A 10,251-nucleotide genomic window follows, 5' to 3' on the forward strand; every position below is an offset into this window, starting at 1 on the left:
TTTGCATTTTGTTTTTTGGAAGTATAAAATCTTTTTGATGTGCACAGCTAGCCTCAGATAATGGCCAGCTAACCAACAAGTTGTTATTTTTAGGAAGCATACTGCACATAACTGGTTCAGAATATTAGAGAAATTAATGAATTGAAACACTACTGAAGATTACTGAAATTATATAATATAATATTGTATATAAGTATTATTATACATGGCAAAATGCTGGAGACAGGAAGAGAAGATGGAGAAGGTTTCAGTGCAGCTGTTGTTTATTCCTACATCCTTCCTTTTGGTCATGGATGGTTATGTGGTCATGTGCAACAGAGCTGCTCTTATTTTCTTACATAATATTGAAAAGGAATTAACACATTGCTCTCTGATCCTAGGAGTTGTCACAGGACCTCTGATTCAGTAGCCAAGTGTCCTCTTCCTTGATCTCTCAAAATTCCAATTTCAGTTCAGTTTTTTAAAACAAACATTTATAATCAGGGGAAAAATAGATTCAATAATTTTACCACTTATGCTCGAAGCATTAGCGAGTAACAGCTCATAACTAAAATATTCAGATCATTGTTATTAAACTAAGTAGCATTACTCTCAGAGTGCTGGCAGTTGTGAAGTATGCAGCAAGAATTTTTTTCTACTATCACACTTAGATTTCTTACCATGATTCATGTTTGTAGAATCAGAAAAGGTAACATTTTAAATTTTGCATTCTTCAAACTCTGTCTTTAAAGAAGCTATGTATCTAGGGATGCAGCTATGTAGCATGTATCTCCTAAATATTTCCTGCAGTTCTTACTGTCAAGCTCAGTTGTAAAGTGTCTGCAATTAACTAAAAAAAGGTGGTTTTTTTGTCTTACAGTCACTTATTTAAGAATCTGCAGCTCAGCTGCGCTTTTAAAATCCCCATCTGATAGTCCATAAAGATTAGACATTTATAAGAGCATTCACGTTACATTTTTCTTCCATTTCTTGCTAATTTCTATTTTTGCTTTGCGTAGAAACATTTGAAATAATGATGCTGCTGTTCAGAGTAAGGATTTAACTTCCAGAAAAGGTTGTGGGGTTGTACTCTCTGAGGAAAATGCATGATACCAAAACCCAGGAAAGAATAAAGAAATTTCATTGAGATTTATCTTTCTGCACTCCAAAATATCATTGTGTCTGCAGTTCTCAGATTATTTCAGGAAGAGTGCCAGCATCATAAAATACACGAAACAATAATGAGAATCTGCCTTGGCACTATGGTGGCACCTTAAATTATTTTTTATGAACTAGGTAGGCTTCCAAGATTTCCTCTTCAGAAATCCCAGCCAATACTCAGATTGAACAAAATCAAGCTTGGCTCAGTGGCAAGCAATTGAAGTCTTGGGAAAAGAGAATTAAGTTTCCTTCCCCTTTTCCAGAACTCTTTTGCTTAATAGCACAAACCCATAGGACCCAGATTGTTCGCTCACAGTCACACACTTTACAATAATCTGTGGGAACCATAGGAGCATTTAACTGCTATTCTCCATTAGTCAGCATCCTAATCCCAGATTTCTCTAGCTTTTCTTCATTAACAAATTTAAATATAAACAGCTTTTCCACCTTTCTTGTCTTAGCAGCTTCATAGTTTGAAGGACAGACAGACATCTTTTAAACTAAAATTTTGTTTTAAAAAGAGGCAGTAGTAAATATATGACTAGAAAGCGAGAACAAAATAAGCTGGCATTTGTCCATGTCAAACATAAACAGGGAATAGTGTACCCTGCATTCGTTTCTATTCTTGCCACAAGAAAGAGAAGCCAGCATTTCAATGTTTGCCTCTGCAGGATAGCAAACCACACCAAAGGAAAACTGACACATGAGGGGTGTACAGGCAGGACTCCATATCCTGCGGCATGTTCAGAATCATCAAAACCAGGTAATTCCAACACATTTCCAAAATAATAATGAATGCTGCAGCAGCAACTTGAAAAGGTCTTCCTGCTGTTATGTCTGTGAATGAAACATGCTTTCTGTATTATTCTCAGACTTTGAGACAGAATTGTGCATTTCCTAAATGAGTAGAAGGCTGAAGATGTGTCTGTTCTTAAACCTATTGCAGAAATGAGGAAGGGCTGAGAACAAAAAACCTACACTGGACTGGATGATCTTAGAGGTCTTTTTCCAACTTTGGTGATTCTATGATTCTATAAATTAAGAGTTTCCACAAAAGCTTATATGTAGCTCCGTAGTGCCCTTGGATGTATTTATTACATATAGGATAATAAACAGAACTATCATTTCATTGCAATCTTCACCAGATAGCAAATAAGGGATGGATTAAAGTTCTTGTAAATAGTGAAAAATGTATTTGAGCTCAAATACAATTAGCTCTGAAAAAAAATAAGTTTGTTATCAGAAAAGCATGCATTAGAAAACCTTATCTGCTCCCACACACTGAGTTCAACAACAACAGTTTTGATTCTCATCCCGATCTTTAAGATTTTTCTAGAGGCATCTAAAAGAAGCATAATTGTGGATTTAGGATTAACTATAAATTATAAGGAGATAAGGGAAAAAGATTTCATTTTACTATGAAATAAAGAGGAAATTGGCACCACCAACCAAGAGAAAAAATGACCTGGAAACTGAAATGAAAAAGGTATATGTAGTTTTCCTTCTTTTTTTTTTTTTCTTTTTTTTTTTTCATTCAGTATTTCACTAGAAATGTTCTTCACTTCATTCCTCATAATTATTCAAGATATCCAGGGATCTGATGGATCCAGACAGCCAACAACTCAAAACAGCGAGTTTCTAGAAACTTCTTTGCAATTGCTATTATGAGCCTGGCTGCTACATAGTTTGGGGGGAAAAAAAAGTAAAAATCCTTCCACTTATTTTGTCCTTATTTTAACCTCTCCAAGGAGATAGGCCTATGTGAATCTGAGTCTTGTAACTCCTTTAATAAGAAATAAGTCACTATGGGGAAAGAGGCAATATGAATTAGACAGGAACAAGGATGGGAAGAAATACAAAGCTGCTGAAAATTTGAAATTCATACTAAAAATCCCTCAGTCTGCAAAGATATTTATTGAAAGCGCACATCATATAATTTAAAAGTCAGCTCATCATTAAATCAGTGTTATGTAATGAAGCACATACTAATTTTTCTAAACCATATGGTATTGGATGCTTTGTTCACAGATTATCAAAACTGGAATATGCTTGGTTCAAGGTTTTCTCTGACATTTTCTGCAGACATTTCACAACCCATAAACATCAACTATCGAAGTGCACTTACATCACCTCTGCCACTACCAGCATTTGTACTTAGCAGTATTCCATTTTCTGTCTTGCTCCAGCTCTTTCCCCCTTACTCCACATCCTCTTTCTTTGATTCTCTTTTAATTCACGAGGGAACATATGAGAAACACTATGCTATCATGTCATATTAAACAATATTTTAAGAGCTTTCCAACTAAACAATTGCTGTGGGTTAGTGCTACTTTCAAAGACTGTTAGGTTCCCAGCCATCCACCTCACCCTGTGCAGGAAATTACTGCCTTTACATCAGAGCACAGCAACATGCATGCATGCAACCCTGATGTCTAAATTCACGGCAATACATATTAGTACCAGCTTAAATGGTAATCTGGGAATGACACTGGCAGAAGTACTGGCACACAACTCACTCTTTTGGGGCAGAACTTTCTGGCAGAGGACTGGGATGCACAAAAGGAACAAGTCAGAACTTCTCCTGCTAATTCATTCAAATCATTCCAACAAAGTTCCAAAACTTCCCCCAAAATACTTGGCCAGGTTTCAGAAGCAGAAAAGCCAACAACCATAGCACTCAAACAAAGCTTCTCTTTAGAACAGTTAGCTCAAATGCTGACATGCAAACACCACAGCTTGTATCAGTAAGAAAGACAATTTTGAGCTGTACCATTAAAGAACACTGCTCTAAGTGCCTAAAAGCCACGGCCCATTCCTACTTCAGTTCCTCATTGCTTATCTTAAAGAAGCTTCCTGTCTTAAAGAATATTCCTAAAATCACTATGCCTCTGCAAAAACAAAGAGCCTCTAGCAGTCATCATTTCTTGGTGGTTAAATGTTTTATGTGTATTGTGGAGGTGGAGGGGAAGGAAAATTGATGGGACCAGCTGTAAAGATTATTCTCTTTCTCCTTTCTCTCCACAAGTTTTAGACTGCCTTCACTGCATTCCCCTCACACACTCTTTGGGGTGGGCAACACTGAGTATACTGCTTCAAAAACAAGTCATGTAGAGACCTCATGCCTGCAGGCTGGTGGATGTAGCGTGAAAGGGGAGAAAACATCTATTTCCGTAGGAGAAGAAACGATATCATGAATTTCAAGAGATGGGCTCATACCAAAATGCCTGCTCTGTCTACACAAACACCTTTGAACTTCTGCAAAGTAAAAAAAGGTATTTCAAACAGTGATCTGCTTAGCTTTCTGTATAGCTACTTCCTCTATATCCCAGTAGAAAATGCTTAGCTGAACAATCTTTTTAAGATTTTCAGACAAAGGTATAGAAAAACTACACAATTAAGATGTTTTTATTCTGCACTAAAAGGTATTAAATAAGAATTAGACCATATTCTGTAGCTGATTGATTATATACGTATTTTTCATTTTACTCTAATGAAGGGAACGCTTCTAAAATAGTCAAAAGCAACATAATGCCGTATCAATAACAGAAGCTTTTTATAACAGTTTTGTTCCCAAGATTTTACAAAATAGATGTTTGTACAAAAGTTCCAACCTTGGGTCTGCCTCCTAGCAGTCTCATTAATACGCAGTTAAGCTGTTCATACATAAATGTACACAAATGTCCACAAAAAAAGAAGCAGAAAAGATGGAGATCCCTAGCTGGATATTGGAAATGCTGGTGTTCTGTCAGTATGGGAAAAGCAGTTTTGAATATAGATGAAGTACAAGAGGACACTCAGAACAGTAGAACATTTACAATCTATAATTTATCTTGATTGTATAAACCTAAATATTTATAGACATGTATTTTTCCTCCGCAGTACTAACCCAGTTTTATTGAATGAAGACAGATAGTCTTCAGAGCACTTTTTAAAGTGCAGCTAAAAAATTCTGATCTTATGCTCCAATTATAATATGTCAGACTTTATACCTCAATAAAACCACAGAAAATATTAAAAATAGTAACACTTTACTTTCTTGAAAACATGTTAATCAAACGTCTAGCCTTTATTAGCACACAGCTAACATTTTCTAATATTATAGGGAAGTTAAAGCTATTTAAAAAGATTTGATTCCAAATTGAAATCCCAATTAATTGGAACCACAGAAACCTATACCTACAAACTCACATTTCTATCCAGTAAGCCACAAACATAACTAAAATCAGAAGATAAATCTCCCTGCCTAAAAGTCTCTTTGAAGTACTGATAAAAAAAAATTATAATAATGTGAACCATTTTCAGACAATTTTTACATGTATTAAAATTAAAGCATCAGGAATTCTTTTTTTTTAAATGACGTTTCATTTTATAACGCATTTGCTTGTGATTTTAATAGGACATTCCTTTAGTATCTTCCTCAATTGTTTGGACAAGAGGATCAAGTGTATCCTCAGTAAGCTTGCAGTGACATCACACTGGAATGAAGTACTGACCTGTCTGAGGGTCAGAAGGCTAGATCTCTCTACAGAGAGATCTGGATAGGCTGGACCAGTGGGTTTAGAGGTCTTTTGCAGCCTGAATGGTTCAATGATTCTACAGTCTGAGTGTCTATTCTTAAAAGGAGAGTTCTATTATAAAGGAATATTGAAATGTTTTTGCTTCAGTCTTGTGGACTAAGAATGTATTTAGTAACACAACATTATTAAAGTGGACATGGAATCTGTTTGCGCTGAAGAGGTTTTTTTCCCATGCATGTATTCACGGGCACACATGCAGGCACAAACCTTTACGCAGTAGAAGGTCCCAAGTGTCCTACTTCATCAGTTACAGCTCTAGATGCCTCTCACAGAACCATGTACAATCACAGTTATAGACATGATAACCAAATTAACACCAGCAGGAATTTCCTCTTACAACAGCACTGATTTAAAGCATGACCAACGTAGAAGTTGTGTTCATGTCATACCAGGCTATCTAGAAAACCCTTTTTATTTCTTTCTCTGTCCTGGATGTAGCTCAGCAGATAAGCAAAGCTGGAAAAGGTCTAAACCGCTTGAAGAGAATAACTGCTAAAACATAGCTTCTGTCTTATGGTATACAACCACTTTCCCCCCCCCCCCCCCGTTTTATTTACTTAAACTTAGAACTTACCAGATAGTTGGTTTGAATAGATCCCAAGCCTCTGACAGGCAAAAATTATATGCCATTACTCAAGGAGGCTATAAAAATTCAAGACAGAGTTTAAAATCTGAAAGATACACCAAGTCAACTCTAATACATCTATTTCCAAATTATGGTGATTTACATGCACAGCTTCAAAGATAAAACATCACCAGCTTCCCATCTTTACTTTTGCCAACCAACTCTGACTGAGGTGAATTTACCAGCAGTGAAGCCACCAATGACGTGCTGAAGTACACAGAACAAAACATGAGGGCTGCAGTCCAGATTAAGGAATCTAAAGGGCAGCTCAGAAGTGACACTCCAAACTGTTCAATACCCTAAAAATCTCCAATTTCTCAATAATCCTGGCCTACTGCAGCACAGTCCACCTGCCCACAGCAAAGGAAGTAGTTCCTACCTTCTCAGGAACCAGCAGGTTTTTTTTACCATTTAAGCAGATACGTTGGAAAGCCTATCCTTCCCCACCTCCTTCTTTCACAGATAGAATATGGTTTCAGGCACTCACCAGAAACAAGCTCATATCTTAAATCTCATGTCAAGGAATACTGAGGAGATAACAAGCAGAAAACTGCTCTGTTCTAATGTTCCTGTGCTGTGAGTAAACAAAGGATTAAGCTTCTCAGGTTTTAAATTCTGGCATGCTTCCATGACATTATACTCTCCACAAGAATTTTAATTAAAAATAAGCCAATAATATCTCACAGTTCATCCAAATTATCACTTAACTTCTGTCATCACTATTTAATTCTAGAGGCACTTACGAAGAATTTTTATTCTTCATCTAATTCTATTACTTTAGATTTTTTTCCTTTTCTTGCACAATTTGTGTGACTGTCTCACTTCTAAGTCTCAAGTGTCCCGAAAGGCGATCAATATTAATGATCTATTGGGTGAATTATTCTTAATAATCCTGTTGAAGCCAAATGCCTGGTTGTGAAATTCCTAAGACTATCTTTGTATTTTATCCACAGTTTCAGCTACAAGACAGAACTGGCAAATCTAGATCTGGAATGTTGTTCAAAAGGTTACTATCAAAATTCATAGAGCCACATCCAGGAAGCGCAAATCTAACTCTTCTTAGAGAATACAAGAAAAACTGAAGTAGAAGACTGAAAGAGAATCATAGATAAAATCTGAGGCAAAGTGCCATAATGCAGCAGGATTGTGGAAGACACTGAACAGAAAACAAAACACTCTCAAAAAATTTGCAATGTGGAAACATTAAGCAGCACTAAAGAATATTTCCTCTAACTGTTGTTTGGTTGCAGGTAGAGTCATTTTTTTTTCCTTGATGAATGTTCTGTTTGCAGGACAAATTTAGGGGCATTCCTTACACGTCTTTCAGGAATCACATCTACAGTACAATTGGAAAGATACCATTAGATTCTGATACCTTTCCCACATCCTATTAGGCCTCTCAATCTTTCAGAGCTCCCAAAACTATGTTGAGTGCTCTATAATAACAAAATTCTCTAGCAAATCAGTGCGGCCCTTTAGATAAATATGCCTGACAAGCAGTACTATTGCACTCCTGTGATGGACCAGTATCCTTACTCACAGTGAAGTTTATGCTACTTGCCAATCCTAAGCACACATTATGCATCCTCAGAGCTTTCTGTTAGGCAGCCTTCATTCACCCCACAGGCTAAGCAGCCTGAACAAGCACACCAATAACACAACTTCGGAATTGCTTCCATTAGAAGAAAAAAAAACAAAGATGCACTCCAGTATATGCAGTTCTTCCTATGCAGGCAAGGATGCAAATTTGTGGTCAAAACATTATTGACCTCTTGCAACTGCAGTTTTCAATCCAGCTCTCATCATCGTAGACATTAGCTTCAGACTGTGCTATTCTGACACGCACAGCCAACTTCCTGTGTGATCGCTGTGAGGAGACGTGGCATCTGTCAATCTGACTGACAAGACATCCACAGTTTTGAGCATTGCTCTGACACCAGTCCCTTCTACAAGGTTTGACAAATAAACACTTCAGCTTTCCCTCGGTAACAAGTGAATAATTATGCCATAAGAAGGAATATAGGCCAGTAGGAAGTCCGTGCCAGAATGATCGTGTTACTTGATAGATCTTTAGAAAACAGCAACTCTATTCTGAGTAGATACATAATTCTTCACACATTCAGATGTCTTCTCAAGATGCAGAAGGAACCAGGGGCATCAATGTTTATAGTACTGCCTCATAGCAACAAAAATGCACAGCAGCCATTAAGGAGTTAGATGAGATAAATGTATGTTGGAACTTTCATAAATTAGGACTCAAAGGCACACCAGCCGGGAAGAGTCAGTCCTATTCGAGGGTCAAAGGAGTCTCAAAGTTGAGTGAAATAATGTGAAGTTTAAAGTCTGCTGCCACATCTCTCAAGATTTCCTAGGAGAAGTATTTGGCTGGTTTCCTATCTCCAGTTTCCAGCGCATATTGCAAGATGATAAATTTGTATCCAACTCAGATGAGTTAACTTCTTCGTTTTCCCTCCGGCACTATTAAGAATGTGCCAGTGGCTACACTGTGAGGAGAAAGTTGTCTGACAAAGTTAAAGTAAATTCATGGTCAAATATTAAGCTTCATTCATCTTCTATTTGTGGTTCTTAAGCAAAACAAGGTTCTGTAAAAATCTTTTGGGAGGCATAATAGAGGCCATGCAAGCAAAAGCATAGTCGATAAATTATTTATGAAGAAAGAAAAGGGAGAACATTCCCAAATGCCAATGCAAGGAACATTTCTACTAACACATGAGGCATAATAAAAATAATTCTAAAACAGACAATTAGATAACTGCCATAACATGCACAACAGGGAGAAGATGTGAATTATGACTCACAGAAAGCAAACAATCTAGTGCTCATTCAGCCAGTTACCTTGAGAGGTAGTATTTTCTCTGTGAGAAAATAGTTTACCTATCTCATATGATAAGATTCAGTGGATGAATTCAAGCTGCTTAAGCCTCACAACTTGAATGAGACAATTGTGCTTTACTAAACAATGAGCCACATACTTCCTTGTCTGTCACCAAAGCAGTAGAGTGGTGCTCATTTGCTAATGTTGCCAACCACAGCAATCAAGAGACTTGGTTCCTTGTTTCTATTTTTAAAATTTCCTTCATCAATAAAGCATTTGTTCTATGGGGAATAAACAGAGTAATGACAGAGTAATGTCAAAGGCATCCTATTCTTATGAAGTGTGGGTTCCTATCGTCTCAGATGGAATGCTTTATTGGGCAGACTAACACCAATTTCAGCAGACTTGCTACTTTGCTCCCATAAAGGATCTAGGTGCAGTGTCATGAGGTCATATTAACTCCAGGTATAACAAATTGAACTGTTAGAAATTTCGGCTACACTGAAATACAAAGTTAGGGTTTAAATACTCAGAAGTTACAACAGAAATTGATACGTGTTTGTCATCTTTTCAACTGCTTATGCTCAGCAATTATACAGGAATTAATAGTACGCAGCCTCAGCATTTATTCCTGTCAACTAATAGAAGATCTTATATTGATAACACTGGCAATGAGTAGTAACAACTGCCTGATTTCTATGAATGGTGTTATATGAATTGAATTATTTCTGTCTTTACATATATGCAAAATTATTTCTACTGAACAAATACCTTGCTGAGTATGCTCAGGTCTGCATGTTTAGGGATTATTAAAATTCACTGAACTTTACACAATTAGTTGTGGCATTGTATAATTTCTTGCCATTTGTCCTACCCACTATCAGGCATTCTGCTTTTACACAAAATAAAATCATCAAGCAGGTCAAAAACGAAACTAAATCTAAAGCAATGAAAGGGATTTTGTTAAACCTCCAGTACTTTAGGTGTGAAACAAGTTAAAGAAAATCACATCAGACAGATAATGATCTGAAATTGGGATTAATATGTTGCTGATGTGTTCAAGCTCTAAGGTT

This window comes from Centrocercus urophasianus, unplaced genomic scaffold (assembly GCF_019232065.1).
Source record: "Centrocercus urophasianus isolate 14NV4802_14NV808 unplaced genomic scaffold, USGS_Curo_1.0 seq_14, whole genome shotgun sequence".
Taxonomy (NCBI): Eukaryota; Metazoa; Chordata; class Aves; order Galliformes; family Phasianidae; genus Centrocercus; species Centrocercus urophasianus.